The following is a 27998-nucleotide window of genomic DNA, read 5'->3' on the forward strand; positions in this document are numbered from 1 at the left end:
TTCCAAAGTGTTACTGTATTTTATTTTGTCAAAATGCTGTGGACTGTTCCTTTATATTATGTGCTTTCAGCACTTTCTTAATGTTATTCATGTGGCTATCTCTTACTGAATTGAGCCATAGTGACTAGAAAGTTAAATTAATGATTCTTGTCAGACAAATGAGCTGTCTATGAAAGAGAGGAATTATATAGTCTTTATCTTTGTTCTTGGCATCAGTCATTTGTTTCTCAGTTCCAGTGTTGATTGGACAGTAAATCTCTTGGAGGAGGTTTTCAGATGTGAGTTTCATTGATAAAGTGGGCAAAACAGTGAATTTGGAGTTACGAGAGGTGGACCGATGTCCTGACCCTGCTCTCTCTCTACCATGTCTTAGACAAGTTACCTTCTTTGCAGTTTCCTCGTCTGTGATACATGGAGATGTATTTTTGACATTTTTTTATTAGTAAGTGTGACAACAAATTTGGAAGTGTTATATAAATTGTATAGTCAGCTTGTTGTTTAATAATGATTATTTGTTTTAAGGATTTTTTAATTTTTAGAACTACAAGGAACTTTAAAAATTAATCAATCATTAAAGACTTTACAGTTGTACAAACTGAGGCCCAGATGTTGAGTCCACATAACTGTTTGTTGCATGGTCTAAAAGACATTTCCTGATCCCATTTCCTTTTTATTCTTATTGAACTGTTTCTTAACTCGTTTTTATGCAGGCTTGCCCCAAATATTTGTGGGTTACATGGAATGAGTACAAATTGAAGCTCTCATGTTATATGTCAGAATATGTAAAAGTTGTGAATAAGACCAGTAAACTGTTAAATATGTTCTGTCCCTCTTGACAAATGGGAGCACTGGTTTGAATGAAGAATTCTTATACTCCTTCTAGTTCCACATCCAGAGTATGGCAGAAGTGGGCCATGGAAATTCTTTTTCCACCCCTTGTTCCATCCTGCACCTTGTGGGGCCTGATGAGCACATGTGGACTTCTTAGCCTATATATCCAACCTCCACCTCCCTCTCTCCATCTTTTTTGGCCTAAGCATGTACATACAGGCAATAAATGTATTCCTTGTGATACAAGGAGTTCCTTGAGAGAACAAACCCAGGAAATAGACCCAGGCTGGCTCTGCAAGTGTGTGTAAAACCGTTTTAGAGTCTCTGAGTACATGGAGCATGTTCTAGAAGAGAGGAAGGGTAATACATTCTTTGGGCTCTGAGAACTGGCATGGCAGAGAGACCAGACCCTCTAAATTGTGAAGCCCAAGGAAGGGATCCTTCTTGCGTGATCTGAAGGAAGGTGTTTTCTTGCTGAGCAGTGGAACAAATCTGTGAAGTTGGTGAGAGCTGATAGATTAGTTCGATGTGTGGATAGCTCGTCTCTGATCAGGGGAATGATTTTGTCTCTAAGGAAATGATAATCATTATCTATGCATTGGGCTCTGTATCTATGAATTCAAATATTGTCAATTTATGGACTATTTTGAGTTTATGGGTGACTGTATAGCTTCTTTTTTTTTAGCTTTCTTTTTTTTAATTTTGGTATTATTAGTATACAATTACATGACCAACATTGTGGTTACTAGATTCCCCCCATTCTCAAGTCCCCACCACATACCCTATTACAGTCACTGTCCATCAGTGTAGTAAGATGCTACAGAGTCACTACTTCTCTGTGCTGTAGTGCCTTCCCCGTGATCTTCCGTACATTATGTGTGCTAATCATAATGCGCCTTATTCCCCTTCTACCTCCCTTCCCACCCCACCCCCCAGTCCCTTTCCCATTGTCAACTGTTACTCGATCCTTGGTTTCTGTGAGTCTACTGCTATTTTGTTCCTTCAGTTTTTGGTTTGTTCTTATTCTTGACAGATGAGCGAAATCATTTGATACTTGTCTTCCTCCAACTGGCTTATTTCACTGAGCATAATACCCTCTAGTTCCATCCATGTTGTTGCAAATGGTAGGATTTGTTTTCTTCTTGTGGCTGAATAATACTCCATTGTGTATATGTACCACCTCTTCTTTATCCATTCATCTACTGATGGACACTTAGGTTGCTTCCATTTCTTGGCTATTGTAAACAGCATTGCAATAAACATAGGGGTGCATATGTCTTTTTGAAACTGGGCTGCTGCATTCTTAGCGTAAATTCCTAGGAGTGGAATTCCTGGGTCAAATGGTATTTCTATTTTTAGTTTTTGGGAAACCTCCGTACTGCTTTCCACAACAGTTGAACTAGTTTACATTCCCACCAGCAGTGTAGGAGGTTTCCCCTTTCTCTGCATCCTCGCCAGCATTTATTGTTGTTTGTCTTTTGGATGGTGGCCATCCTAACTGGTGTGAGGTGATATCTCATGCAGTTTTAATTTGCATTTCTCTAATGATTGGCGATGTGGAGCATCTTTTCATGTGCCTGTTGGCCATCTGAATTTTATCTTTGGAGAAGTGTCTGTTAATATTCTCCACCCATTTTTTTAATCTGTTTATTTGCTTTTTGGGTGTTGAGTTGCATGACTTCTTTATATATTTTGGACGTTAACCCCTTGTCGGATATGTCATTTACAAATATATTTTGCCATACTTTAGGATGCCTTTTTGTTCGGTTGATGGTGTTCTTTGCTGTGCAGAAGCTTTTTAGCATGATGTAGTTCCACTTGTTCATTTTTTATTTTGTTTCCCTTGCCCAAGGGATGCATTCAGGAAAAAGTTGCTCATGTTTATATTCAGTAGATTTTTGCCTATGTTTTCTTCTAAGAGTTTTATGTTTTCATGACTTACATTCAGTTCTTTGATCCATTTCAAGTTTACTTTTGTGTATGGGGATAAACAATAATCCAGTTTCATTCTCTTCCATGTAGCTGTCCAGTTTTGTGGTTTTTTTGGTATCATTAATCTATAATTACATGAGCAACATTATGGTTACTAGACTCCACCCATCATCAAGTCCCCCCAACATACCCCATTATAGTCACTGTCCATCAGTGTAGTAAGATGCTATAGAATCACTGCTTGTCTTCTCTGTGTTGTACAGCCCTCCCCATGCCCCCCGCACATTATGTCAGCTAATAGTAATGTCCCCTTATCCCTCCCTTCCCACCCATCGTCCCCAGTCCCTTTCCCTTTGGTAACTGTTAGTTCCTTTTTGGGTTCTGTGAGTCTGCTGCTGTTTTGTTCCTTCAATTTTTTTCTTTGTTCTTATACCTAGCAGATAAGTGAAATCATTTGATACTTGTCTTTTTCTGCCTGGCTTATTTCACTGAGCATAATATACCCTCTAGCTCCATGCATGTTGTGGCAAATGGTAGGATTTGTTTTCTTCTTATGGCTGAATAATACTCCATTGTGTATATGTACCACCTCTTCTTTATCCTTTCATCAACTGATGGACACTTAGGTTGCTTCCATTTCTTGGCTATTGTAAATAGTGCTGCTATAAATGCAGGGGTGCATATGTCTTTTTGAATCTAAGAACTTGTATTGTTTGGGTAAATTCCAAGGAGTGGGATTCCTGGGTCAAGGGGTATTTCTATTTTTAGTTTTTTGAGGAACATCCATATTGCTTTCCACAATGGTTGAACTAGCTTACATTCCCACCAGCAGTGTAGGAGGAGTTCCCCTTTGTCCCCAACCTCACCAGTATTTGTTGTTCATAGTCTTTTCAATGCTGGCCATCCTTACTGGTATGATATGATAACTCATTGTGGTTTTAATTTGCATTTCCCTGATGATTAGTGATATGGAGCTTCTTTTCATCTGTCTGTTGGCCATCTGAATTTCTTCTTTGGAGAATTGTCTCTTCATATCCTTGCCCATTTTTTAATTGGGTTATTTGTGCTTTACGGGTGTTGAGGCATGTGAGTTCTTTATATATTTTGGATGTTAACCCTTTGTTGGGTATGTCATTTATGAATATATTCTCCCATACTGTAGGATGCCTTTTTGTTCTACTGATGATGTCCTTTGCTGTACAGAAGCTTTTTAGTTTGATGTATTCCCATGTGTTCATTTTTGCTTTTGTATCCCTTACTCCTGGAGATGCATTCAGGAAGAAGTTGTTCATGTTTATATTCAGGAGATTTTTACCTATGTTGTCTTGTGAGAGTTTCATGGTTTCATGACTTACATTCAGGTCTTTGATCCATTTCGAATTTACTTTTGTGTATGGGTTTAAACAATAATCCAGTGTCATTCCCTTGCATGAAACTCTTGCATAAATCCTACCATTTGCAACAGCATGGATCGAGATGTAGGATATTATGCTCAGTGAAATAGAGCAGGCAGAAAAAGACAAGTGCCAAATGATTTCCCTCATTTGCGGAGTATAGTAACGAAGCAAAACTGAAGGAACAAAAGAGCAGCAGATTCACAGACTTCAAGAAGGGAGTAGCAGTTACCAAAATGAATAGGTGTGGGAGGGTTGGTCAGGAGGGAAGGAGATGGGAATTGATGGGTATTATGTTTCGTACACATGGTGTGAGGGGTCACGGGGAAAGCAGTGTAGCCCAGGGAAGGCAAGTAGTGAATCTGTGGCATCTTACTACAGTGATGGACAGTGACTGCAATAGGGTATGGGTTGGGACTTGATAATATGGGTAAATGTAGTAACCACATTGTTTTTTCATATGAAACTTCATGTATATCAATAATACCTTAATAAAAAATATAAATAAATAAATAAATAAAAATAAATACAAGTGGGGAGAGGTGGCATCCTTATCTTGTTCCTGATCTTAGAGGAAAAGCTTTCAGCTTTTCGCTGTTAAGTATAATGTTGGCTGTGGGTTTGTCATATATGGCCTTTATGATGTTGAGGTACTTGCCCTGTGTGCCCATTTTGTTTTGAGGGTTTTTATCATGAATGGATGTTGAATTTTGTCGAATGCTTTTTCTGTATCTGTGGAAATGATCATGTGGTTTTTGTCCTTTTTGTCGATGTGGTGGACGATGTTGATGGATTTTGGAATGTTGTACCATCCTTGCATCCCTGGGATGAATCCCACTTGATCATGATGGATGATTTTTGTATGTATTTTTGAAGTCGGTTTGCTAATATTTTCTTCGGTATTCTTGCATCTTTGCTCATCAGCGATATTTTTGTGTAATTTTATTTTTTTGTGGTGTCTTTGCCTGGTTTTGGTATTAGAGTGATATTGGCCTCGTAGAATGAGTTTGGGAGTATTCCTTCCTCTTCTGCTTTTTGGAAAACTTTAAGGAGGATGGGTATTAGGTCTTCAGTAAATATTTGATAAAATTCAGCAGTGGTCGAAGTGTTTTGTTCTTAGGTAGTTTTTTTATTACCAGTTCAATTTCCTGGCTAGTAATTGGTCTATTCAGATTTTCTGTTTCTGCCTGGGTCAGCTTTGGAAGGTTGTATTTTTCTAGAAAGTTGTCCATTTCTTGTACGATATCCAGTTTGTTAGCATATACTTTTTTATGGTAATCTGTCATAAATCTTTGTATTTCTGTTGTGTCCGTAGTGATTTTTCCTTTCTCATTTCTAATTCTGTGTATGTTTGTAGACTCTCTTTTTTCTTGATAAGTCTCGCTAAGGGTTTATCTATTTTGGTTTTTTTTTCTCAAAAAACCAGCTCCTGTTTTCATTGATTCTTTCTATTGTAATATCAATATCGATTTATTTATTTCCACTCTAATTTTTATTATGTCCCCTCTTCTACTGACTTTGGGCCTCATTTGTTCTTTTTCTATTTTCGTTAATTGTGAGTTTAGACTGTTCATTTGGGATTGTTCTTTTCTTGGGTAGACCTGTACTGCTGTATACTTCACTCTTTCCATGGGCTTTGCTATGTCCCACAGATTTTGTGGTGTTGAATTATTGTTGTCATTTGTCTCCATATATTGCTTGGTCTCTGTTTTTACTTGGTCATTGATCCATTGATTATTTAGAAGCATGTTATTAAGCCTCCATGTGTTTGTGGGCTTTTTCATTTTCTTTGTGGAATTTATTTCTAGTTTCATACCTTTGTGATCTGAGAAACTGGTTGGTATAATTTCAGTCTTTTTGAATTTACTGAGGTTCTTTTTGTGGCCTAGTATATGATCTATTCTTGAAAATGTTCCATGTGCACATGAGAAGAATGTGTATCCTGTTGCTTTTGGATGGAGTTTTCTGTAGATGTCCATTTGGTCCTTCTGTTCTAATATGTTCTACAGTGCCTCTGTCTACTTATTTTCTGTCTGGTTTACTGTGCTTTGGAGTGAGTGATGTGTTGAAGTCTCATAAAATGAATGCACTGCATTCTCTTTCTCCCTTTAATTCTGTTAGTATTTGTTTCACCTATGTAGGTGTTCCTCTGTTGGCTGCATAGATATTTATAATAGTTATATCCTCCTGTTGGACTAACCCCTTTATCATTATGTAATGTCCTTCTTTGTCTCTTGTTACTTTCTGTGTTTTGAAGTCTATTTTGTCTGATACAAATACTGCTAACTCCTGCTTTTTTCTCTCTATTAGTTGCATGATCCGTTTACTTTCAGTCTGTGTATATATTTGGGTTTGACGTGAGTCTCTTGAAGGCAGCATATAGACAGGTATTGTTTTTTTATCCATTCAGAGCCTCTATGTCTTTTGATTGGTGTATTCAGACCATTTCCATTTAGGGCGATTATTAAAAGGAATGTACTTAATTGTCATTGCAGGCTTTAGATTCGTGGGTACCAAAGGTTCAAGGGTAATTCCCTTACTGTGTAATAGTCTAATTTAACCCACTTAGTATGCTATTACAAACACAACCTTAAGGTTCTTTCCCCACCCGCCTTCCTTTTTCTTCCTCCTCCATTCTTTATATATTACGTATCATATTCTCTACTCTTTGTCTATCCCTTGATTGACTCTGGGGGTAGTTGATTTGATTTTGCATCTGCTTATAATTAATTGTTCTACTTTCTTTACTGTGGTTTTATTTCTCCTGGTGACAGCTATTTAGCCTTAGGAATACTTCCATCAATAGCAGTCCCTCCAAAATGCACTGTGCAGGTGGTTTGTGGGAGGAAAATTCTCTCAGCTTTTGCTTATCTGAAAATTGTTTAATCCCTTCTACAAATTTAAATGATAAACTTGCCGGGTAGCGTACTCTTGGTTTGAGGCATTTCTGTTTCATTGCATTAAATATATCATGCCACTCCCTTTTGGCCTGTAAGATTTCTGGTTGAGAAATGTGAAGATAGCCTGATGGGTTTCCCTTTATATGTGATCATTTTTCTCTCTCTAGCTGCTTTTAAAAGTCTGTTCTTATCCTTGATCTTTACCATTTTGATTATTTATTTATTCATTCATTTGATTATGTATTTAGGTATCATGAATATACACTTACATGAACAACATCGTGGTTACTAGATTCCCCCCATTCTCAAATCCCCACCACATACCCCATTACAGTCGCTGTCCATCAGCATAGTAAGATGGTAGAGAATCACTACTTGTCTTCTCCGTGCTACACTGCCTTCCCCGTGCCCCCGTCCCTACATTATGTGTGTTAATCATAATGGTCCTTTTCCCCCCTTACCCGTCCCTTCCCACTCAGCCTCCCCAGTCCCTTTCCCTTTGGTAACTGCTAGTCCATTCTTGGATTCTGTGAATCTGCTGCTGGTTTGTTCCTTCCGTTTTTTTTTTTTTTCTTTTACTCCACAGATGAGTGAAATCATTTGATACTTGTCTTTCTCCACCTGGCTTATTTCACTGAGCATAATACCCTTTAGCTCCACCCATGTTGTCGCAAATGGTAGGATTTGTTTTCTTCTTATGGCTGAATAATATTGCATTGTGTATATGTATGACATCTTATTTATCCATTCATCTACTGATGGACACTTAGGTTGCTTCCATTTCTTGGCTATTTTAAATAGTAGTGCGATAAACATAGGGTGGCATATGTCTTTTTCAAACTGGACTGCTGCATTCTTAGTGTAAATTCCTATGAGTGGAATTCCTGGGTCAAATGGTATTTCTATTTTGAGTGTTTTGAGGAACTGCCATACTGCCTTCCACAAAGGCTGAACTAATTTGCATTCCCACCAGCATTATAGTAGGGTTTTTCTTTCTCCGCATCCTCGCCAACATTTGTTGTTTGTCTTTTGGGTGGGGCCATCCTAACTGGTGTGAGGTGATATCTCATTGTGGTTTTAACTAGCATTTTCTTGATGATTAGTGATGTGGAGCATCTTTTCATGTGCCTTTTGGCCATCTGGATTTCTCCTTTGGAGAAGTGTCTGTTCAAATCCTCTGCCCATTTTTTAATTGCGTTATTTGCTTTTTTTTTCTTGAGGTGCATGAGTTCTTTGTATATTTTTTATGTCAATTCCTTATCGGATATGTCATTTATGAATATATTCTCCCATACTGTAGGATGCCTTTTTGTTCTGCTGATGGTGTTCTTTGCTGTACAGAAGCTTTTTAGCTTGATGTAGTTCCACTGGTTCATTTTTGCTTTTTTGTTTCCCTTTCCCGGGGAGATATGTTCATGAAGAAGTAGCTCATGTTTATGTCCAAGAGAGTTTTGCCTATGTTTTCTTCAAAGAGTTTTATGTTTTCAGGACTTACATTCAGGTCTTTGATCCATTTCGAATTTACTTTTGTTAATGTAGTTAGACACTAATCCAGTTTCATTCTCTTACATGTTGCTGTCCAGTTTTGCCAACACCAGCTGTTGAAGAGGCTGTCATTTCCCCATTGTATATCCATGGCTCGTTTATCATGTATTAATTGACCATATGTGCTTCGGTTAATATCTGAACTCTCTAGTCTGTTCCAGTGGTCTATGGGTCTTTTCTTGTGCCAGTACCAAATTTTCTTGATTACTGTGGCTTTGTAGTAGAGCTTGAAGTTGGGAAGCGAGATCCCCCCAGCTTTATTCTTCCTTCTCAGGCTTCCTTTGGCTATTTGGAGTCTTTTTTAGTTCAATATTTATTTTAGAACTATTTGTTCCAGTTCGTTGAAGAATACTGTTGATATTTTGGTAGGCATTGCATTGAATCATTAGATTGGTTTAGGCAGGATGGCCATTTTACCATATTAGGTCTTCCTACTCAAGAGCATGGTATGAATTTCCTTTTGTTAGTATACACTTCAATTTCTCTTAGGAGTTTCTTGTCATTGACAGAGTATTGGTCTTAATTTTTAATTATTATATGTCTTGGTGTTGTCTTCTTTGGGTCTTTTGTGTTTAGAGATATGTGCACTTCCATGGCCTGATAGACTATGTCTTTCCCCAGATTGGGGAAGTTTTCAGCAATTACCTCCTCAGTAGACACTTTCTATTGTTTTTTTCTCCCTTCTTCTTCTGGTACCCCTGTAATACAAATATTTTTCCATTTCGATTATTGGACACACAGTTCTCTTAATGTTCTTTTATTCTTAAAGATCCTTTTTTCTCTCTGGGCCTCAGCTTCTTTGTATTCCTCTTCTCTAATTTCTATTCCATTTACCAATCTCTTCTACTACATCTAATTTGCTTTTAAATCCCTCTATTGTGTTTTGTATTTCAAATATGAAATTTAGTGATTGAATCTCCATCCTAAATTCATCCCTGAGTTCTTGAATATTTTTCTGTACCTCCATGAGCATGTTTATGATTTTTATTTTGAACTCTCTGTCCAGAAGATTGGTGAGTTCAGTTTTATTTTGTCCTTTTTCTGGGGTTTGTGAGATTTTTGTCTGAACCAGGTTCCTTTGACATTTCATTTTTCTATGTGGTGCCCTCTAGTGCCCAGGTGCTGTTGTCTCTGGAACTGCTCACCCCCTGGAGTGATTTCTGAGGTCTCAGGGGAGTGGTGCTGGTGCCTGGTGGGAGGAAGTGCTGTTTCCTGCTTCCTGCTTATAGTGCCTGTCTCCACCGTCAGAGCCAGTGTACCAAGCATACAGGTGTAAGCCTTTGTGCTTTGCATCTGTGGCTGTCATAGGCGGGGCCTTCCTCTAGCTGGCCTCACGTCAGGGTAGTGACTGTCAGTTTGTAAGCCAGTGCCGGCAGGCCAGGAAGATGGCATACCATACTCCATATCACAGCGTGGGGGACCTCAGAGCTGTGTAGCTAGCCATGAGGGTGGAATGCCTGAAGCTCCTGAAACTTCCCAACCTGCTGGGCAGAGTGTGCCCAGACAACCTTGTCCACGTATCCCTTCTCCCACACAAGAAGCTCCATACAGACCCCGCCCCTTCAGCAGCCCTCTTGCTACCAGAAGCTTCTCAGACTGCCCGCTTTCCTTTATCCTAAAGTGGCCGTTTTTGGATCCCTGTTGACCACAAACGTTCGGAATCTCAGTGCCTCCAGGTATTCCACCTGTCTTACCTTTGCATCCCCACTAATGTCCAGAGCACCATGCAATGTAGGTTTGTCCTTCTAAAACATCTCCATGCTGGATCTTCAACAGTCCTGGGCTTCCACCCCTCCCCACTCTGTTTCTCTTCCTCCCACCGGTGAGCTGGGGTGGGGGAAGGTCTTGGGTCCCTATGGATTAGGTTTGGTACGTTACCCTGTTCATGAGGTCTGCTCTGTTCTCCATGTGTATGTGGTCTGGTACAACCTTCTTTTCTGTTGCCCTTTTGGATTAGTTGCATTAACTATATTTTTGCATTATATGTGGTTTTGGGCAAAGTTCTCTGTCTCACCTCTCACACTGCCATCTTGAATTCATCCCCAGGTGATTGTATAGTTTTGAAATTTTTCGTTAGAACAGCTTTCTAAGTTCTTGGGATTCCAAAGATTAAATAGTTCATGTGTACCAGTCAATGTCTTGTTGTTATGGCAGTAAATCAGGAAAAGGTATTTTTTTCCTCAGTTTTTTAAATTAAAAGTATTCACTGAAGACTAAAGTAAATGAAATGAAGTAAATAAATGTCCATTTTCTTCTGTTGTTAACATCTTGCACATTTTCTTTCTTTGTATAAGTGAGTACATAGATTGTGTTTTTGACCGTTTATTTTGAAAGCAAATTGCAGATCACCATGAGACTACTTCCAAATACATCATATTATCTCCTAAGAATGAGGAGATTATTCTAGACAACCAATATTACACCCAAAAGAATTAGTAATTATACCATATATCAGCTAAGTTCTAATTCTTATTCAAGTTTCTTCAATTCTTAGGAGAAGGTGCTTGTTTTTCATTTTAAATTAAAACATCCAAGAAATGTTTTAACCCTCTAGTTTCAGTCATGATTGAGATCATAGAATGAACCCAGTTTTACTATTTTTCACTTAAAAAAAATAGTAAGCCAGGCATAGAAATTTTTGTATATTTTTTCATTGCCAGGATATCTTTTGAGTCACAATGGTCTGGAAACAGCTTTAGTTCCTCTCTGACATTCTTCAGATCTGTTACCTTATGTTGTTTTAATGTACTTCATAAATTTGCTTTTTCCTTCAGAGAAAATGTTGGCTAAAACTTGGATAAAATAAAGTGATTTGCATAATTTCAGGAAGGCAAGCCATTTGCTAAGCGTCTCCTTTACATTGATCTTGAGGCGCCAGAAGAAAGAGAGATTATAAATATTTGCGAACTTTTAGTGATTTATTAAGGAGAAATATGGATGATAGTACTTTTGGTACAGAGAAACCATCTAGACTACTGAAATGCAGAGAAGGGATACATTTAATTTTCAGAGCTGTGGATTTCTTAAGTGCAGATTCAGCATCATTCTGATATTTACTAATAATGATATGGTTATTGAAATATGGGTATCTAATGAGTATGAGAGACACAATTTCCCAAGTTTCTTATTTTAGAGTTGTAATTTTTGGCTGAATGTGGAGAGAAATTGTACTTGTCAAGTAAAATTTTTCTTAGAAACAATTATTGGCATTTAGTAATTAATATAATATGCTTATTATAGGGAAAATTGGAATGATTATATGAAACAATATCAAAGAGCAGATCAATATAAATATTAGGAAATATTAAAACTAAAAGTGTGTATTTTGCTCAGGTACTATGTAAACTAAGTTTTTTTTTTTCAGTAACTTTGATGTACTTTTGAGTAGTAAATTGGGCTTAATGTCATTAAGACACATGCTTATTTAAAAATTTTGTCCTGTATGTGAAACAAGCTCACGTTTCAGCATGATAATTGGATGAGTTAACATCTAAAGCACTATTTAATTCCTTTATTTGATAGTATCCTGAAAAAGGTTTTTAACACTGGATGCTGATTAAGAATAGCAAGACAGATATGCATGATTAATTATGTACACTATCATTACAAATTGCTATTCCGGTTATATAACGTATTTGCTTTTACTGTAAAAAATTGCAAATAGATGTACAAGGTTTAGTTTGTTTTTATTGATTGATTTTATTCTTAATTGGTTTGTCTGATTTACTGTGATTTTTGAGGGTAGTCTTGAAGGGAGATACTTTCATGGAACTGACATTGTCTGGAATAAGAAAACAGAAAAGAACTTTCCATTTGGGTTGAAATACAATTTGTATTATGATTTCCATAGTATATTTGTGTTTAAATTCCTTATAATCTAAGTGAACCAATTTGTTTTTCACATTTGTGATTCTTAGGAAAAACCGTAATTCAGATTTCAATGCTTATTTAAATGTACATATAAATTTGAGCTATAAAAAAGAAACCTAGGCTATTAAACAAGATGGCAGAATGAGAAGTGAGGCAGAACCTTCTCCTAAAACCACATATAACAAGAAACCAGAAAGAAGACTGCCACAGACAGCCTACATGTGGGGAAAAGAGAAGACCTCACGGAAAAGGTTAAAGTAGCAAAGATGCCATTCAACTGGACCCAAGCCTTCCCCACACCCCAGCTCACTGGTGGGAGGAAGAGAAATGGAGTGGGGAGGGAATAGAAACCCAGGACTGCTAAATACAAACCTCTGAAGATCTCCTCTGGCAGCACAAAGACACATTACATGGTGCTCTGGAGATTAGAGAGAGGGGTTGGTAAGAAAAGACAGGTGGAAAACTCAGAGAGACTGAGATTTCACCTGCTTCTGGAGAACGGGTACCCACAACTGGTCATTCCAGAATAAAAGAAAGGTGGGCACTTTGAAAGACCTCCCAACAGCGAGGGGCTGCTAAAGGAGCAAGGACTACAAAGAGCTTGCTGCTCAGGAGAAAGGAGAGGTGGACAAAACATTCCTGGCACACAGTCCAGCACATTGGGAACTTTGAAGAGCTTCACACGCTCCAATCCCCCTGGCTGACAATGCAGTGCCGAGGCCCCCCACTGTGATACACAGCCTGCCACTCCTTCCTGTGGGCCAGCATCGAAATCACAAACCTGCTGGCTCCGCCTACAGCAGCTATGGGGGTGTAGCATAGAGGCTCCTCCCTGTGCACTGAGTCCCCTGGCCCTGGCAGTGGAGACAGACATTGCAACAGGAAAGCAGGAAAGAGCCCTTTCGTGATAGCATACACTGGCCCCACATACCTGCGACCCCCACCATCGCTCCAGCAGCTGGGGAACTCTGGAGAATAGAGCTTCTGGACGGTAGAGGATGCCACCTACACAAAGTTACCATTCCATGGAAGTCATGATAATTATGAAACGGCAGAAGAACCTGGTACAAACCCAAATCCCTCAAACACTAGAAAGAGGGATAACTGAAACTGAAATCACCAATCTTCCTGATAAAGCTGTCAAAATAAATATCATAAACATGCTGAGGAAGATACAAAATCATATTCAAGACCTCAGTGAAGAATTACTTTGAAAAATACAGTATGTGCGATGAAACATACACTGGAGAGATTTTAAAGCAGATTAGATGATGTAGAGGAGACAGTAAGTGAAATAGAAATTAGAGAACATGAGTAATAAGAAGCTGAGGCACAGAGAAAAATAAACAATATCTAGGACTGAAAAAAAGTAAGGGAACCGTGTGACCAATCCTAATGGAACAATATCCATAATATAGGGGTACCAGAAGAAGAGGAGAGAGAGGAGGGGGTAGAACGTCCCATTGAGGAAATAATTGCTGGAAACATCGCCAACCTGGGGTAGGAAATAGTCTCTCCAACGAAATGGATCCAAGGTAAACAACACCAAGACATTTAATAATTAAAATGACAAAGATCAAGGATAATGACACAGAGTATTAAAAGCAGCCAGAGAGAGAGAAAAGGTCACATACAAAGGAAAACCCATCGGGCTATTATCAGACTTCTCAGCAGAAACCTTACAGGCCTGAAGAGAGTTGTATGATATAGTAAATGCAATGAAACAGAAGTGCCTTGAGTGAAGAATACTCTCCCCAGCAAGATTATTATTTAATTGTGAAGCAGGGTTTAAACAATTTCCAGATAAGAAAAAGTTGAGGGAATTTACCTCCCACAAATCATCTCTACAGTGTATTTTGGAGGGACTGCTGTAGATGGAAGTCCTCCTAAGGCTAAATCAACTACCCACAAAGTCTGTCATGGAATAAGTGAAGACTACAGAATATGAAACCTAATATATTAAGAGTGGAGGACAAAGAAGAAGGGAGGAAAAAAAAAGAACCTTTATGTTGTGTTTGAAATTAACTTAATAAGCCTTTTAAGTTAGACTGATAGATAGTAAAGAAGTTGCCCTTGAACCTTTGGTAAGCACAAATCTAAACCCTACAATAGCAATAATTAAATATCTATTAGTAATTACCATAAATGTAAATGGACTGAATGCACCAATCAAAAGACACAATTACAGAATGGATAAGAAAAGAAGACCTATCTATATATATTGTCTCTAAGAGACTCACTTTAAACACAGACATACACAGATTGAAAGTAAAAGGATGGAAAAGACATTTCATGAAGTACGTTACATAATGATAAAGGGGTCAATCCAACAAGAGGATATGACCATTATAAATATCTGTGCACACAACATAGGGGCACCTAAATATGTGAAACAAATACTAACAAAGGGGAAAATAAAATGTAAGGCATTCATTTTAGGAGGCGTCAGCAACCTCTCACTCCAAGGGGAAATCACCGGGCAGATTAAGGAGACAGAGGCACTGAAGAATACATTAGAACAGATGGAAATAACATATCTACAGAACACTCCACCCAAAAGCAGTAGGATACACATTCTTCTCAAGTGCACATGGAAAATTTTCAAGAATAGAGCACATACTAAGACATAAAAAGAGCTTTAAGTAAATTCAGAAGAATTGAAATTGTACCAACCAGCTGCTCAGACCACAAAGGTATGAAGCTAGAAATAAATTATGCAAAGAAAAAAAACCCCACAAACACATGGAGGCCTAGCAACATGCTCCTAAATAATCTTTGTATCAATGAACAAATAAAAACAAATCAAGCAATATATGGAACAAATAAAACAACGCAGCACCCCAAAATTTGTGGGACTCAGAGAAGGCTATTCTAAGACAAATGTATACAGTAGTAGAGGCTTACCTCAAAAAAGAACAATAATCCAATATGAACAGTCAAAACTCACAATTAATGAAACTAGAAAAGAACAAATGAGGCCAAAGTCTGTAGAAGGAGGGACGTAATAATGATCAAAGCAGAAATAAATAAAATTGAGAAGAATAAAAATTGGAAGAATCAATGAAAACAGGAGCTGGTTCTTTGAGAAAATAAACAAAATAGATAAACCCCTAGCCAGACTTATCAAGAGAAAGACAGTGTACACACCTAAACAGAATTAGAAATGAGAACGGAAAAATCACTACAGACACCACAGAAATAGAAATATATTAGAGACTACTATGAAAAATTATATGCTAACAAATCAGATAATCTAGAAGAAGGGATAACTTTCTAGACAAATAGGAACCTTCCAAAACCCAGGAAGAAACAAAATCTGAACAGACCAATTACCAGTAATAAAATTGAATTGATAATCAAAAGTTACTGAAAAAAACAACACTCCTCGACCAGATTGCTTCACCACTGAATTTTATCAGCCATTTGGAGAAGATCTAATACCCATTCTCCTTAAGGTTTTTCAAACAGTAGAAGAGGAGTGTATACTTCCAAACTCATTCTATGAGGCCAGTATCACTTTCATAGCAAAACCAGGCAAAGACACCACACACACACACACACACACACACACACACACACAAAATTACATGCCAATATCCTGATAAGTATAGATGCAAAAATACTCAAACAGAATACTAGCAAAGCAAATTTTAAAAATATGTAAAAAGGATTATCCATTATGATCAAGTAGGGTTTATTCCAGGGATGCGAGGATGGTACAGTATTAGAAAATCCATCAACATGTCAGACACCACATGTAGAAAATGAAGGAGAAAAATCACATGATCATCTCAATAGATGCTGAAAAAAGCATTTGAGGAAGTTCAACATCCATTCGTGATAGAAAAGTCAACAAAATGGGTATAGAGGGCAAGTACTTCAACATAATAAAGGCCATATGAGACAAACCCAAAGCCAACATCATATTTAATAGTGGAAAGCTGAAAGAATTTCCTCTAAGATCGTGAACAACATAAGGATACCCACTCTCCCTACCTTTAATTCAACATAGTACTGGAGGTCCTAGCTGCAGTAATCAGACATAGCAAATAAAAGGCATCCAGATAAGGAAGAAGTCAAACTGTTACTGCAGATGACATCATATTGCACATAAAAAAATGCTAAAGAATCCACCCCAAAGCTACTAGAACTCATCACTGAATTTGGCAAAGTTGCAGGTTATAAAATTAATACACAAAAATCCATAGCATTGCTATGTACTAACAATAAACTAGTAGAAAGAGAAATCAGGAAAACAATTCCATTCACAATTGCATCAAAAAGAATAAAATACCTAGGAATACACCTAACCAAAGAGGTGAAAGAAAGACCTACACCCTGAAAACTATAAGGCACTCATGAGAGAAATTAAAGAAGATGCCAATAAATGAAAATACGTCCCATGCTCATGGATAGGAAGATTTCATCTTGTCAAAATGGCCATCCTGCCCAAAGCAATCTACAGATTCAGTGCAATCCCTTTCAAAATACAAACAGCGTTCTTCAACATACTAGAACAAATAGTTGTAAAATTTTTATGGAACCACAAAAGACCCAGAATAGGCAAAGCAATCCTGAAAAGTGAGCATAAAACTGGGGGTTTATGCTCCGTGACTTCAAGCTCTTCTATAAAGCCACAGTAATCAAGACAATTTGGTATTGGCACAAGAAAAGACCCATAGATAAATGGGACACAGTAGAGAGCTGTGGATATACAATGGGAAAATGACAGCCTTTTCAAGAAATGGTGTGGCAAAAGTGGACAACTACATGTCAGAAAATGAAACTGAATTATTGTCTAACTCCATACACAAAAGTAAACTCAAAATGGATCAAAGATCTGAATGTAAGTAATGAAAAAAGAAGACTCTTAGAAGAAAACATAGGCAAAAATTTCTTGAACATAAACATGGGCAATTTTTTTCCTGAACATACATCCTCGGGCAAGGGAAACAAAAGCAAAAATGAACAAATGAGACTACATTAAGGTAAAAAGCATCTGTACAGCAAAGAACACCATCAGAACCAAAAAATATTGTACAGCATGGGAGAATATAATCATAAATGACATACCCCAATAAGGGGTTAACATCCAAAATATATAAAGAACTCACTCACCTCAACACCAAAAAGTAAATAAGCCAATTAAAAAATGCGTAGAGGATCTGAACAGAAACTTCTCCAAAGAAGAAATGCAGATGGCCAACAGTCATGTGGAAAGGTGCTCCACATCGCTAATTATCAGGGAAATGCAAATTAAAACCGCAATGAGATCACCTCACACCAGTTAGAATGGCCAACAGCCAAAAAGAAAAGGAACAACAAATGCTTGCGAGGATGGGGAGAAAGGTGACCCTCCTACACTAGTAAATTAGTTCAGCCATGGTGGACGTCAATATGGATGTTCCTCAAAAAACTAAAAGTAGAAATACTATTGTATCCAGGCATTCCCTCCTAGGAATTTGCTCAAAGAAAACAAGATCCCAGAATCAAAAGGACATATGTACCCCTGTGTTTATCGCCCCACTATTTATAATAGCCATGATGTGGAAGCAATCTAAATATCCGTCAGTAGAGGAATGGATAAAGAAGAGGTGGTACATATACACAATGGAATATTATTCAGCCATAAGAAGAAAACATACCCTACCATTTGCAACAACATGGATTGAGCTAGAGGCTATTATGCTCAGTTAAGTAAGCCAGGTGGAGAAAGACAAGTATCAAATGATTTCACTCATTTGTGGAGTAAAACAACAAAGCAAAACTGAAAGAACAAGACAACAGCAGACTTAGACTCCAAGAAGGGACTAGCAGTTACCAAAGGGAAAGGAATTGGGAAGGTTGTTGGAGAGGGAGGGAGAAGGATTAAGGTGCATGCATAATGTAGGGCGGTCACGGAGAAGGCAGTATAGCACAGAGCAGACAAGTAGTGGCATTAGCTTCTTGCTGTGGTGAGGCACAGTGACTACTGTTGGGTGATTTGGGGGGGTTGATAATATGGGTCAATGTAATATGCACAATGTTACTCACGTGAAACCTTTTAAGATTGTGTATCAATGGTACCTTAATAAAAAAAGTAGTATCAAAAAAATCTAGGCTTAATAAATGAAAAAAATGAACTTTATAATGATTATTTTAAATAAAATTTGCCACTTTCATGATCTTAATTCATTAATAAAGCATTACGTGTATTAAAACACCTTTTTTTCATTCAGAGTTACTTGGAATTGAAAATCCCCAAAAAGATTATGTATGAACGTGTTAAAACATCTTTATATATTGTACTGTTTATATTAACTACTTGTTCATTTTATGAGCACACGTCCTTTCAATAGTTACACGCAACAACCATCCACCTATTACATAATACTTTTTTTAAAGCTACTATAATCAAAATTACGTAACCATTTAAAAATACAAGTTTCTAGATTAAGCCTTGAATCCACATTATATATTGGTTCTTCTTTAAAAACCTAACTGTGCAAGAACACAGAAGTTTAGAAGTATTTTACAAATACCCATAAACCCACCACCTAGGTCTAACAAATGTAATATTTGTTTCAGATCTGATTTTTTAAAAATTAAACATTGTGGTTTACCATTGAAATGCCCAGGTCCTTCCCTCTCTCTTTTCAGACTACTGTGACTTTGTCATGTATTTTTCGATAGGTGTTTCTGTAACTTAATTGAGGTATGTATTCATACATATCCGAGGGAGGAAGGATTAGGAATGGGAAGAGAGGAACATGTAACTTTATTTAAAAGAGATTTGAATAAGGCACATGTTGTCTAACCTCTCTTCATCGGTGTTAGTTTATTTTCTCTATGTTAAAAAATATTGTATAATTAGACATTAGCAATAAAGTAGAATTAGAATAGTGACTTTGCAGTTAACCAGCCTTGTGTTTAAAACAACTGTCTGCTACTAAGCAGCCATATAACATTGTACCAGCTTGTTGATCTTAGCAAATTTTAGTATCATCATCTGTAAAATGTGTATAATACTAGTAGCAACAATGTAAGATTTTTTTCAATATTAAAATAAGATAATCCATGTGGTGCTTGATGTGATATCTGGCTAATATTTTTTGATGGCCTATATTCTGAACTCTAGACAAGTATTGTTCTATTGACTCATATCCCATCAGTCACTAAAGGCGATGGGTATGGAAGAAAAGGATGTGTATCTGTTTTTAGTGTTTTGTGGTTACATTGTTATTTTTAAAGAAAGAGGAATATATTTAATGAATGGGTAGTACTTAGAAAATATTTGCGGAGTTAGGTGGGTGCCTTGTGGAAGGCCTTCCATGCCAGGCTAATGAAAACTTTGAACAGGGGAAAACCACAATAAAAGCTATACCAGATCAACCTGTTACTAAAGTGGAACAAAGCAGAGGCAGTAAGATTACTTCAACTGAAGAGATGTACATTTAATTGAAAAAATGTAAAACTAGATGTCAGAAAATAATGTTTCTGCTACAAAGTGGTAGTTGATGTAGGGAACATCCTAAGATAAGTGAAGTAGAAAGCATAGGGTGAGTTTTGGCCAGAATCTTGGGGAACCTGGATTTGTGGGGCAGGAGGAAAAAAACCAAGGAATTTGAGAAATAATCATGTCTAAGAAATTTGTGATATCCCTGGACCCATAGAAAAGGTAGTCAGCAACAGTGCCGGAAATTAAAATATACTGAAGTGGATAAAACAGATGAAAGACTATTCTGTGGTTATGAGAAGGAATTGGCAACCTTGAGTAAAGTACTTCTGTAGAAAAAGGATGGAGGAATAGCATGTAAACCAAAAGGAATTTATGAGTGGTATGAAAATCAGGATATCATCTGCTGACTACTCTTTTGTGATATCTAGGTATAAAGGGGAGAAGAAAGAAGAGGGTAGTCATGAAGGTTGAAGAGATGAGAAAAGTGGAAATGAGTATTTAAAATGTTAACTGTATATATTTTGAACTTCCAGGAATATAATATATGGCATACTAAATTAGTATTGAGAGCTTCTGAATACTATTTTGGCAAACTAAGAAAACACGTGATGATATATTTATACAAAAGAAACTTGGTGATTTATATAGTCTTACCTAATTTTACCATATACTTGAGCAAGTTACAAGTTTCTTTTTTTGTTGTTGTTAATGGTTTTAGTTTCACATGTACAACACTGGTTACTATATACTAGTATAGACAGATGTTAGAGTCATTGTACTCTCCATGCTGTACTGTCATCCCCATAACCAGCTTATGTTGTGATTGTGAATTATTGTGACCCTTCATCCCCCTCACCCTCCCTACCCACCCACCCCATCCCTAGGGGAAGGTAACCACTAATCATTTCTCAGTGTCTATGAGGTCACTGTTGTTTGGTTTATTCTGTTTTGCTTTATTTTTAGATTCCACAAGTAAGTGAAATCGTACGGAATTTGTCTTTCTCCACCTGACTTATTTCACTGAGCATAATGCCCTCTAGATCCATCCATGTTGTTGCAAATGGCAGGATTTTTCTTTTTATGACTGAATAATATTCCATTGTGTATATGTACCATTTCTTCTTTATCCATTCATCTATTGATGAATACTTTGGTTGCTTCCATATCTTGGCTATTGCAAATAATGTGGCAACAAACATAGGAGTGCACATATCTTTTCTAATCAGGGATTCTGTTTTCTTCAGGTAAATTCCTAGAAGTGGAATTACGGGATCATAGGGTATTTCTATTTTTAGTTTTTTGGGGAACCTCCATACTGCTCTGCACAGCCGTTGCACCAGTTTAAATTCCACCAACAATGCAGGAGGGCTCCCTTTTCCAACACATCCTCACCAACAGTTCTTATTTCTTGTCTTTTGTATATTGGCCATTCTAACTGGTGTAATATCTCATTGTAATTTTGGTTTGCATTTCCCTAATAAATTAGCGATGTGGAGCATCCTTTTGGCCATTTTTGTTTCTTTTTTGGATAAATGTCTGTTCAGGTGCTCTGCCCATTTTTTAATTGGCTTGTTCACTTTTTATTTGTTGAGGTGCGTGAGTTCTTTATATATTTTGGATATCAACCCTTTATCGAATCTGTGATTTATGAATATATTCTCCCATACTGTAGGATGCCTTTTTGTTCTATTAATGGTGTCCTTTGCTGTACAGAAGCTTTACAGCTTGATAGAGTCCCACTTGTTCATTTTTTGCTTTTGTTTCCATTTCCAGGGAGATACGTTTATGAAGAATTTGCTCATGTTTATGTCCAAGAGGTTTTTGACTATGTTTTTTTGTAAGAGTTGTATGGTTTCATGGCTTACATTCAGGTCTTTGATCCATTTTGAATTTACCTTTGTGTATGGGGTTCGACAATGATCCAGTTTCATTCTCTTACATGTAGTTATCCAGTTTTTCCAACACCAACTGTTGAAGAGGCTGTCATTTCCCCACTGTATGTCCATGGCTCCTTTATCATATATTAATTGACCATATATGTTTGGGTTAATGTCTGGAGTATCTATTCTGTTCCACTGGTCAGTGGGTCTGTTCTTGTGCCAGTAACATATTGTCTTGATTACTGTGGCTTTGTAGTAGAGCTTGAAGTTGGGGAGCAAGATCCCTCCCACTTCATTCTTCCTTCTCGGGATTGCTTTGGCTATTCTGGGTCTTTGATGGTTCCATATGAATTTTAGAACTATTTGTTCCAGTTCATTGAAGAATGCTGTTGGTAATTTGATAGGGATTGCATTGAATCTGTAGATTGCTTTGGGCAGGATGGCCATTTTGACAATAGTAATTCTTCCTAGCCAAGAGCATGTGATGAGTTTTCCATTTGTTAGTGTCCTCTTTAATTTCTCTTCAGAATGTCTTGTAGTTTTCAGGATATAGGTCTTTCACTTCCTTGGTTAGGTTTATTCCTAGGTATTTTATTCTTTTTGATGCAATTGTGAATGGAGTTGTTTTCCTGATTTCTCTTTCTATTGGTTTATTGTTAGTGTATAGAAGAGCCACAGATTTCTGTGTGTTAATTTTGTATCCTGAAATATTGCTGTATTCTGATATCAGTTATAGTAGTTTTGCAGTGGAGTCTTTAGGGTTTTTTATGTACAATATCATGTCATCTGCAAATTGTGACTCTTTAAATTCTTCTTTACCGATCTGGATTTCTTTTATTTCTTTGTTTTGTCTAATTGCCGTGGCTAGGATCTCCAGTAGTATGTTGAAGAGCAGTGGGAGAGTGGGCATCCCTGTCTTGTTCCCAATCTCAGAGGAAGTGCTTTCAGCTTCTTGCTGTTCAGTATGATGTTGGCTGTGGGTTTTTCATATATGGTTTTTATTTTGTTGAGGTACCTGCCCTCTATACTCATTTTGCTGAGAGTTTTTATCATGAATGGATGTTGAATTTTGTCGAATGCTTTTTCAGCATCTATGGAGTTGATCATGTGGTTTTTGTCCTTTTTGTATATGTGGTGGATGATGTTGATGGATTTTTGAATGTTGTATCATCCTTGCATGCCTGAGATGAATCCCACTTGGTCATGGTGTATGATCCTCTTGATGTATTTTTGAATTTGGTTTGCTAATATTTTATTGAGTATTTTTGCATCTACGTTCATCAGGGATATTGGTCTGTAGTTTTCTTTTTTGGTGGGGTCTTTGCCTGCTTTTGTTATTAGGGTGATGCTCGCCTCATAGAATGAATTTGGAGGTGTTTACTCCTCTTCTAGTTTTTGGAAAACTTTAAGAAGGATGGATATTAGGTCTTCTCTAAATGCTGGGTAAAATTCAGTGATGAAGCCATCTGGTCCAGGGCTTTTGCTTGTAGGTAGTGTTTTGATTACTAGCTCAATTTCATTACTGGTAATTGGTCTGTTTCTTCCTGGGTCATTCTTGGAAGGTTGTATTTTTCTCGAAAGTTGTCCATTTTTCTAGATTATCTATCTTGTTAGCATATAATTTTTCATTGTGTTCTCTAATAATTCTTTGTATTTCTGTGGTGTCCATAGTGATTTTTCCTTTCTCATTTTTCATTCTGTTTATGTGCATACACTCATTTTTTTTTGATAAGTCTAAGGGTTTATCTAGTTTGTTTATTTTCTTCAAGAACCAGCTCCTGTTTTCATTGATTCTTTCTATTGGTATTTTTAATTTTGTTTCTTTCTTTCTGCTCTGATCTATATTATGTCACTCCTTCTACAGACTTTGGGCCTCATTTGTTCTTTTCTAGCTTCATTAATTGTGAACGCCTTAGACTGTTCGTTTGGAATTGTTTTTCATTCTTGAGGTAAGCCTCTATTGGTATGTACTTTCCTCTTAGAACTGTTTTCCCTACGTCCCACAGATTTTCGGGTTTTGAGGTTTTGTTTTCATTTGTCTCTATATAGTGCTTGCTTTCTGCTTTCATTTGGTCATTGATATATTGATATTTAGGAACATGTTGTTAAGCCTCTATGTGTTCATGGGCTTTTTTGTTTTCTTTGCATAATTTATTTCTAGTTTCATACCTTTATGGTCTGAGAAGCTGGTTGGTACAATTTCACTCCTTCTGACTTTACTGATAACCTTTTCATGGCCTAGTATGTGGTCCATTCTGGAAAACAATCCATGTGCATTTGAGAAAAATGTGCATCCTGCTGCTTTTTGGTGGAGTAAACTGTAGATGTTTGTTAGGTCCATCTGTTCTAATGTGTTGTTCAGTGCCTCGATTTCCTTTCTTATTTTCTGTCTGGTTGATCAGTCCTTTGGAGTGAGTAGTGTGTTGAAGTCTCCTAAAATGAATGCATTGCATTTTATTTCCCCCTTAATTCTGTTAGTATTTGTATCACATAATTAGGTGCTCCTGTGTTGGGTGCATAGATATTTATTATGGTTATATCCTTTTGTTGGACTGACCCCTTTGTCATCATGTAATGTCCTTCTTTGTATGTTACTTTCTCTGTTTTGAAGTCTGTTTTGTCTAAGTACTGCAACTCCTGCCTTTTTCTCCCTACTAATTGCATGAAAAATCTTTTCTCATCCCTTCTCTTTTTGTCTGTACATGTCTCTGGATTTGAAGTGAGTTTCTTGTAGGCAGCATACAGATACGACTTGCTTTTTATCCATTCTGTAACTCTATGTCTTTTGATGGATGCATTCAGTCCATTTACATTTAGGGTGATTATCAGTAGATATGTATTTATTGCCATTGTAGGCTTTAGATTCATGGTTACCAAAGGTTCAAGGGCATCTTCTTTACTATCTAACCGTCTAACTCAACTCGCTTATTATGCTAGGTCAAACGCAATTAAAGGTTCTTCTTTTTTTCTCCCGTCTTTCTCTTCCTCTTCTTGTCTTTATATATTAGGTGTCATATTGTGTACTCTTTGTGTATCCCTTGAGAGACTTTGTGGGTAGTTGATTTAGCCTTAGGAACACTTCCATTTAAAGCAGTCCCTCCAAAATACACTGTAGAGATGATATGTGGGAGGTAAATTCCCTCAACTTTTGCTTATCTGGAAAATGTTTAATCCCTCCTTCAAATTTAAATGATAATCTTGCTGGGAGGAGTATTCTCGGTTCAGGGCCTTTCTGTCTCATTGCATTAAATATGTCATGTCACTCCTTTCCGGCCTGTAAGGATTCTGCTAAGAAGTGTGATGATAGCCTGATGGGTTTTCCTTTGTAGGTGACCTTTTTTCTCTCTCTGGCTGCTTGTAATACTCTGTCCTTGTCTTTGATCTTTGCCATTTTATTTATTATATGTCTTGGTGTTGTCCTCCTTGGGTACCTTGTGTTGGAAGTTCTGTGCACTCCCATGGCCTGAGAGTGTTTCCTTCCACAGATTGGGGAAGTTTTCAGCAATTATTTCCTCAAAGACACTTTCTATCCATTTTTCTCTCTCTTGTTCTTCTGAAACCCTTATAATGCGAATATTGTTTCATTTGGATTTGTCACACAGTTCTCTCAATATTCTTTTATTCCTAGAGATCATTTTTTTCCTCTGCCTCAGCATCTTTGTATTCCTGTTCTCTAATTTCTATTTCATTTACCTTCTCTACCTCATCTAATCTACTTTTAAATTCCTCCCTATGTTTTTGAATATTTTTCTGTAGCTTTGTGAGCATGTTTATGATTTTTATTTTGAAATCCTTATCAGGAAGTTTGGTGATTTGAGTTTCACTTAGTCCCCTTTCTGATTGTTTGAGGGATTTTGATTTGTGACAGATTCTTTTTCCATTTCATATTTGTAATAATTCCTATGTAATAATTAACTTTGTGCTGGCAGCACCCTCTAGTGCCCAGAAGCTCTAGTCTCTGGTGCTGCCCAGCCCTTTGAGTGATGGTGTGGGTTACAGGTGCATGGCGCCAGTGCCTCCCAGGAGGAAAGAGTCTTTCCTGCTTCCAGGCCTCAATGCCTGCCTCCACTGGTAGGACCAGTGGGCTGAGCATTGAGAGAGGCGCCTCTGCGTTATAGCCCTGAGTCTGCCGCAGGGCCACCCTCTGGCTAGTCTGGCTCAATGGCGGGGCTAGCAGGTTTGCAAAGCAGTGCTGTCTTGTGGGAAGGAGCCGCAGGCTGCGTATTGCAGTGGGGGGTCTTGGGGCTGCATTGTCAGCCAGGGGGATGGAGTGCCTGAAGCTCCTGAATGTTCCCAAACTGCTGGCCTGAGTGTGTCAGGATCATTTTTTTCACCCTGTTATTTCTCCTGAAGAGCAAGCTCTGTGGAACCTTCCTTAGCAGCCCTCTCACTATTGAAAAGTCTTTCAAAGTGCCTGACTTTTCTTTTGTCCCAGAGCAGCCAGTTGTGAGTACTTGTCCTCCACAAGTGGCTGGAATTTTTGTCCCTCTGAGTATCCTGCCCATGTTTTCTTTCCATCCCCTCTAATCTCCAGAGCGACATGTAATGTGGGTTCATGCTCCCAGAGTAGATCTCCAGAGTTGGGTATTTAACAGTCCCGGGCTTCAACTCCCTCCGTGCTCCATTTTTCTTCCTCCTGCCGACGACCTGGAGTCAGGAGAGCTTGGATCCTCCTGGATCACAGCATTGCTACTTTATCGTTTTCCATGAGGTGTTCTCTTTTTCCCAGGTATCAGCCGTCTCTTACAGTCTTCTTTCTGGTCGCTCTCTCAGGATTAGTTGTATTTGCTGTATTTTCACTTTATATGTGGTTGCACGACAAGGTTTTTGTCGCACTTTTCAGGCCACCCTTCTGTTTAATCTCCTACCTTGCTTTTTGTGTATTAGTATAACTTTTGGAAAACATGTTTCTAGATCTATAAAATGTTTATATTGTTTGACCAATGTTTCCTTTCCTGGATATTTCCCTTCATTTGAATTTATCCTTAGGATAAACTTATATCACAAAGACTTACTTTAGCCTAATTTATTTAAAAATTTTAAAATAATCTAAAATCATTACTTAACTAATAAAATTATGCATAAATTGAAAGTATATTTTTTGGTTATTGCAGAACCATACATCTTTCATATTAATAATAACACTGCAAGTAACTTTTATCCTATAACTAATGTCATAAAATTATATAGGGTAATGAAGATTTTAACGTAGTATAAAAAATTTTAAGTTGATATGGTAGGTTGATGGACTCATGAGTGATTTCTTTTTCTGGTTTTCTATACTTTAATGTTTGTACAATTTGAAAGGTGACAACATAAAACATTGCAAAAAAACATTCAAGTAATAGCTATTAAATTTTACAGAACAGTATGGCTATTGACACTCCAAGAATTAGAAAGCAAACAAGACCCTTTAGTGCCATAAAAGATGAATTTGCTGAATTATTTGAAGCTGAAAGTGAAGGTGATGAAAAGCCCAAACTCCGGAGACCCTGTGATCGTTCCAATGGCTATGGAAGAACTGAATGCTTTAGAGTCGAGAAAAATCTGCTAGGTTATGGGTAAAACACTATTTCTAATATTTTTTACCACTAGTCTGATATATAAAGTCAGAGAGAGTATATACTATATAGTATATTTTTAATCTTCTAGAATCAATCAAATCTCTTTTTAAAGTACCTAAATTTATATGTTTAACATATGTTTAATAGAACAATGGGATGCCCCTGTTTTAAATTTAAATGCATCACTGTCACATTCCTTGTTCTCATATTAGCATATCCAGTAATGTAAAATGGATAATGCTGTTGATCATTATTGAATAAAATAAACTAGAAGTTACTATACCATGGCTCTGTATTTTACTCATGGGAGAAAATATTAGATGTAAACCCAATTGATGACAAAATGTTTTCTTGGACTTTTCAAAACTTTTATCTGTTAACAGTATTCTCTAGAAGTTAGCATTAATGTAAATAAATACACCTCTTCAACCAGATGGGGCCGATGGAGAGAGATTCTGTCTCATGGCCGTTTTAAAAGGCAGCTAAATGAGGATGATGTAGAAATAATTTGCCGAGCACTCTTAGCATTAATCCCTTATTCACTATCGAGGAGATGAGAAAATGAAAGGCTTCATATGGGATCTCATTACTCCAACTGAGGATGGGCAGACACGAGAGCTACAAAATCATCTAGGTAAGAACAT

At 37.3% G+C, this 27998-nt stretch overlaps 1 protein-coding gene across 8 annotated transcripts in view; it reads left to right on the top strand.

The window, feature by feature from the left end:
* Window positions 1-27998, top strand: part of LOC130680950 (chromodomain-helicase-DNA-binding protein 9-like) — a 159025-nt gene that overhangs the window by 109040 nt on the left and 21987 nt on the right. For 2 of the 8 annotated variants that reach the window (XR_008994018.1, XR_008994016.1), the window contains exons 3-4: window positions 27155-27351; window positions 27788-27988. The exons of 5 other annotated variants lie outside the window; for them this stretch is intronic. The gene's annotated coding sequence lies outside the window, so the exon portion shown is untranslated. The remainder of the gene's footprint in view (window positions 1-27154; window positions 27352-27787; window positions 27989-27998) is intronic. One more of the 8 variants, XR_008994019.1, reaches the window with a different exon arrangement.

The sequence above is a fragment of the Manis pentadactyla genome, chromosome 15 (genome assembly GCF_030020395.1).
Source record: "Manis pentadactyla isolate mManPen7 chromosome 15, mManPen7.hap1, whole genome shotgun sequence".
Classification (NCBI taxonomy): domain Eukaryota; kingdom Metazoa; phylum Chordata; class Mammalia; order Pholidota; family Manidae; genus Manis; species Manis pentadactyla.